The 6,000-nt window shown below is 39.4% G+C and overlaps 1 protein-coding gene across 1 annotated transcript in view; it reads left to right on the forward strand.

Annotated features, from left to right (window-relative positions):
• Window positions 1-6,000, forward strand: part of LOC122796306 (aryl hydrocarbon receptor-like) — a 1,394,090-nt gene that overhangs the window by 37,594 nt on the left and 1,350,496 nt on the right. The gene's annotated exons all lie outside the window — the stretch shown is intronic.

Consider the following 6,000-nt stretch of genomic DNA (forward strand, 5'->3'; position numbering starts at 1 on the left):
AGCCTCTGGAGTCTTTCCAGCTGTTTGATATGTCTGGTGATGTGCATCCCAAAAGGGGCATTGTAGTCTACTATGGGACTGATCAGTGCTGAATATATTAGGGCAATAACCTCTTTAGATCTGGATGATAGTCCTTTGGTCATCTGCTGCAGCAAGTAGAAAGACTCCCTGAAAATCATTGCTACATTCAAAATAAAAGGAATCATCAACCCAGATTTCCAGGTCTTTAACTACATTTTTTTTTCGTTTTGAAGTGGAGTTTGGGTCATGCAGTATGCTGGGGGTGTGGTTGGACTGCCAAATGTAAACATTTTGCATTTCTCTGCATTTAATTTAAATGTACTTTCAATATACCAGGTATTTACTAGCTATTGTTGGAGGACTTCTGTATGACAAAGGGATTTGACAGTGACTCCCAGTTTGTAGCCATCTGAAAACCTGGTTAGACAGAGGTCTTGGTTTTCAGTCTGTAGGTCAAAGAAGTAAATACAAAACAGAAGTGGTCCCAGCAGTGAACCCTGCAGGATACCTCTAGTCACCTTCATGCTCTGACACTGCCCTTGCCACCTGCACTGTATGGTTTCTACTTTTCATAGGTTCATAGGTTGGTACTAGGCTATCGGCCCTAGGGCCTATACAAGCCTAACCATAATAATTCCCTGGCTATTTCTTCCCACACTATTTACTTCCCTGGACCCCTGTCTATCAGTGCGACTGACGTGATCCCCGGGATGAATTTCCTTTCTCCCATCCAATCATCAAGGTTCCTTTTGAAGAGGGCCAAAGAGGCGCTCTGCTTGACATGTATGGGCAGTCTATTCCAGAGTCTGGGGAGTCTCTGGGTCAGGAACCTATCCCTCCAGAATGTCTCGTTTATTGTGATGACATGATTTAGATCCCTGGAGCATGTGGCTCTGAGGGATTGTGATTTCTGTAAGTGTAGCATGTCCAACAGCTCTGGGTTTGACATGGCCTTGTATGTTAAGCAGAGATCGCTTCGGAGTAGATGATATGCGACAGAGTATAGCTGGAGTTTTTTAAAGCGGTCAGCATAGGGCATCTGCTTTAGGCCTGTGATTCTTTTAGTGAGGTATTTCTGCAGCCTTTCCAGTTGTTGCAGATGTCTTGAGAGGTACATACCAAATGGGGCATTGCATTCTATAATTTAGGTTAGTACTAGGCTAACTGCTCTTGCAAGCCTAGCCCATTGTCCCTTGTGAGACTCAAACCCTGCACCTTGTGTTTGTAAGGCAAACACCTTAACCATTAGGCCACCCTCCCAACCTTTTTAGCCAATTTGCTTTTCATCTTATCACAAAGGGATCAATTTGTAACACATTTAAATTACTAATTATGCCAGTATGGGTAATGGTGTCAAATGCCTTGGCAAAATAAGCATAAACTGTGTATTCCATGTGACTACTGTTATCAGCTTGTGTCATCATTTTGAAGAAGTTCACCAGGTTTGTTAGACAAGACCTGTCATTTAGAAAACCATATCGCTGCAAATCTAATTTTTGAGATTTGTAATGTCAAGATTTACCAAGTCTGTTATGAGTTCCACAGTGTTACAAATGAGACTTGTCAAGCTGATGGGCCTGTAATTTCCGGAGTCCATCAAGGGAGCCACAATTACAGAGTGGCACCGCTAGTGCTGTGCACCATACTTCTGGAACTGAGCCTGCATTTAGGCTCAGGTTAAATGGGGAGCTTCTACAGGGCTTGTTTAGCACTATTTATCAAACAGCCCAATATATTATCTAGCCCGGTTGAGGAAGTGTTCTTCCCCTTGGACAGCACTTAATGTATATGTTCTTTAGTAATGTTGCTGGTTAGAGAGATATGAGCATTTTAGGGCTTTGGATAGTCATCTCATGAGTAAAATCTGCACTAAATTAATTTTCTAGTGTATTGGCAATGTCATGTCAGAGTAGGTAATGCCATTTAGTATGAGTTCTGTGCATTGCTATGTGTTGTTTCTTAGCTTCCTAACATAACTAAATAAGCATTTGTAGTCTGTTCACTTCGTAGATCTAATAATCTTTTTAAAATTCTTTGCCAAACTTCTAATACTCTCCTTGACTTGGGGGGGGGGGTTAGATCTGCTGTGTACTCTATGTAGGTATAAAAATCTTATGAAAATGTATTTGTTGAGTCGATATCTGGGATGATGTTGCTATTAGTGAATTTGAGATTTTGTCATAGAATTTGAGGAGCTTTGTGTGGTCTTTTAATTCCAATGCATTGGTTTCAATGGATTTAGATAGCTTGAGGGAAAGGTTTACTAGCTTTTGAATTAAATTAAACAGAAAATGAGTTTCTAGTGGAGCTGTGCACAATGATGTTTATATTTTAAGTACCAGGACTAGAGTATTTTTTTCCTCTAGTTCGGTTAATAACAATCTGGTCCACTGAGTTTTTCTTTATTAGATCTAAAAGCTTCTGAGCATATCTTATGTTGGAGATGTAGGTACAGAGGTTTACTGAAGGGTAGTTAAAGCCTCCCAGAATTTTATGTATGGGGGAATTCATTTGGGATGTTTAGTACCTGACTTGAACTTCTGGGGACATAGTTAGTATCCTTTAACAAGTGTCAAACTAATCATAGAAACTAAAAGTGCTGGTAACATACCAATTTATTCACACGTGAAGCACAGTGAGCCATTACAGTCCATGTCTTAATTCCCAGATTAGAACATGCCTTACACTTAATAGCTAACCTCTCGATGCATAATATGACAGTACTTCAGATCACTGAAAATTATATTTTTTTGCTTAATAAACTTGTATCATTATAGAAAACATCACTGCATCTCTATCCAGAGTCCAAAATGGCTCAGTTTTGCTCCAAGATCCACTTACCTCTTTTATATACTCACTTTCAAACTAGTTCAAGACAGGTACTGCCCTCTCCTCAGTAACAAGCCTTCAGTCCATGAACCTCCTATACTCTCCTTAGTTCCATCTTCCTTCATCATTCATAGGTAGTTACTAGACATGCGGTCAAGGAGACTCTGACCAATGAGAAGCCTAGCCCAGTTTCTCAATTGTCCCAGAGCACTGCGTGGTTAAGTGACTTGCTCAGAGTCACACATTAGGCAAATTAAGGCTGAGGGAATCAAACTCTCGACTACAGGAAGCAGCTGTTTAACAGCTTATAGCCTTATTAATTTTTGTGAACTGTCAAAGTAAATGAATCTCACTTCTCTGCTTTAATCATTTGTGTTAACTGTCAAACTAAATGGACTCCTGTTCTCTCTTGCCTTATGCAAAAGACCTGTCTTAAATCTAGTAACCATATCTTGAAATAATATGTCTAATTATATTACAGCTTTGCAGGGTTTATCAGTAATTAAGAAGTTATTGTCCTGTGTGTAACCTATTGAGAAAGTTCTTGATAGGAGGTGCATGCCCAGATGTGCCACTGTCTAAAGTGTCATGGCCTTTTACATCCTTTTCAGTCTGGTTTGAGATCGAGGCAGAGTAATGAAACAGTCCTATTCCTGGAGGTCAATGATCTCTTGATTGTGAAGGAGCAAAGGTTGTATTCACTTCTGGTTTTTCATGCTGTCTTGGTGAATTTTGACATTGTCAGCCATGAGATCCTTTTGGATTCTCGGAAATATTATTGTGATTTTATGGACGTTTAGTGGTTTGCCTGTTATCTTTTGGGCCATGTCCAGTGGGTGATGTCAGAGGTCTATTCTTATTGCTCCTTCTGTCTGGAATGTGGACTGTCTCAGGGCTCAGTTTTGGCTCTTTATGGTTCATGGTGTACAGATTGCCACTAAAAGATGTAATTCTGGTAGGAGTATTTATTGTCAGTCATGCTGATGATATCCAGCTCTGTCTGTCCTTCTCTATGGAGTCTGCAGTTGATTTTAGTACCTTAAAAGAGTGATTGATTCAGTTCTGTAATAAGTGGTTTGGGGCTGTACTAAACTCATCTCTACAAAACAAGGCCATGCTGATGCATACCTTTGTTTATTCATCCCGTCTTACTCTTTTGTTCCCCAATAACCTGTAAGGGAAATTGGTTGGAATTTGTGACTCATTTAGGATTTCTGGGTGCAGTTCTTGATGATATGCTGGCACTTAGAAACCAAGTTTCAGCTACTGTCAAGCCATCCTTTTTCCATGTTAAGACTATAATGTGACACAAGTACCTCGCTTCATTTTCAAACATAGTGAACCTGGCTCTGGCTATAATTATACCTTAAACTACTGCAGAGATATTTACCTGAGGCTTATAGACAGTGATTTGGTGAGTCTACAGTAGGCAGAATTCCACATTAAAATTACCAGGCGGAACAGATGAAAGTAAACAGATCACAGTGGTCTTGCGTTATCTGTGTTGGCTGTCTGTTGCAGTTTCTGTGCTTTTGAAATCCCAACTGCCATCTCCTGGCCTCATCACAGTCTGTGTCTTGGTTATCAGTAAGCCCTGCAAGACCCTATGGCCTGACTAAAAACCTTATGCAGTGAGAAATTTCTGGTTGTTCCCTGGGTACATTTTTGATATTTCTGACCTACCTTCATCTTGTCTTGTTGAACAACCTTCCTTGTTTCAAACGAGCAAATCCAAGTGTTTACTCTTGAAGGTCTCTGAATTACCATCTCTTTAAGAAAGTCTGTCTGGATCGAAGTAGGGGCTTTCTCATCTGCCTTTAAACATTTTAACTTGTAGATTTAAATGGCTTTATTGTTTAATATTTCCTCAAGACTTGCCACCGTTTAATATTTTGTTTTACTTTTGTCTCTTTTTGTAAAATGCTGAAGATTTTAAGCATTTAAATATTTTAATTAAATAAGTAAATAAATAAGTGGTGGTACTTTTGTGACATTATACTAGCAACTGTCCTTTATTCTGATCAATTTAACTGTTTCTATGAATTTATAGTTTGACAGTTCACTGTATGCATCTTCTGTTTTTTTTACCTGACAAGTCTGAAACTAACATGCATAAAACAGGAGAGAAATAGTAGACAAAGAAAAAAATGTTGCTTTAAGCAGAACCAGAAATACATTTAAAAAGGGTAGAATATTAGATTACAATAAATTACGATAAATGTAGACACGCCTGGCAAAACAAATGTTGTTTTAAACTTCCCCTGTGGTGCAGTGGTAGTGTTGTCGTCTCACAGCAAGAGGTTCTCCCGTTCGATTCTCAGCTGGAACGCCTTCTGTGTGGAGTCTGCATGTCCTCCCCATGGTCAAGTCGCATTCGAAAGACATGCGTGAATGGGCATGCCTTTGTTGTAGGTTGGGCATCGGGCTGGCACCTCGGCACCTTAAAAATCTACTGCCAATCATTAGTGGACCGGAGTCCCGCTGTGGCGACACCTAACTGGGAAAAGATCATTTTCAGCCATGAGCCGGGTAAGGCAGTAACAATACCTTGTTCAACAATTAACAAGAAGTAATAGTTTCAGTACATACTTAAGTACAGTGAGCAGTAATATACAGTCAAATTTATGTAAATCATAGAGAGGTAAGCATATAGTCAACGATACATAATGGTCCAAACAAAGATTTGTGTGATACATGCACAGCCTTTTAACAGACATACAGAGATACTGTATTGCAGACAGAAGTGTAGTGTCAGGAGATAATAAGCTTTAGCATGCCATGTACAGGATATAGATTTAGACAGTAGTTTATGGTCATATTGTACAATGCTTGTACACAAATTGACTTGAATGTCTTCATATAAGATGCTCTGTGTTGCTCAGAGTGTATCTGCTCATATGCATTTGTACGTATACACTGGTACTGAAACAATTTTTTTAATGTGTTTGGTATGTTTTTGGATTTCTTGTGCTAGTGAAGATGAAGCTGCAGGTGTTATCCTAGAAAATGATTTTTGCCTTTAGCTTTATTAAAGGATGGCCTTAGGCCTTGTCTGAGTGTCATTTCAGAGTGCATAGTTAATTTCCTTATGACATCATTTTGTGGCTAGTGGTGGACAGTAGGAGCAAGTTAGTAATTTAAAAGTTCTGC

The sequence above is a fragment of the Protopterus annectens genome, chromosome 3.part0, assembly GCF_019279795.1.
Source record: "Protopterus annectens isolate FY-2018-M chromosome 3.part0, PAN1.0, whole genome shotgun sequence".
Taxonomy (NCBI): Eukaryota; Metazoa; Chordata; order Ceratodontiformes; family Protopteridae; genus Protopterus; species Protopterus annectens.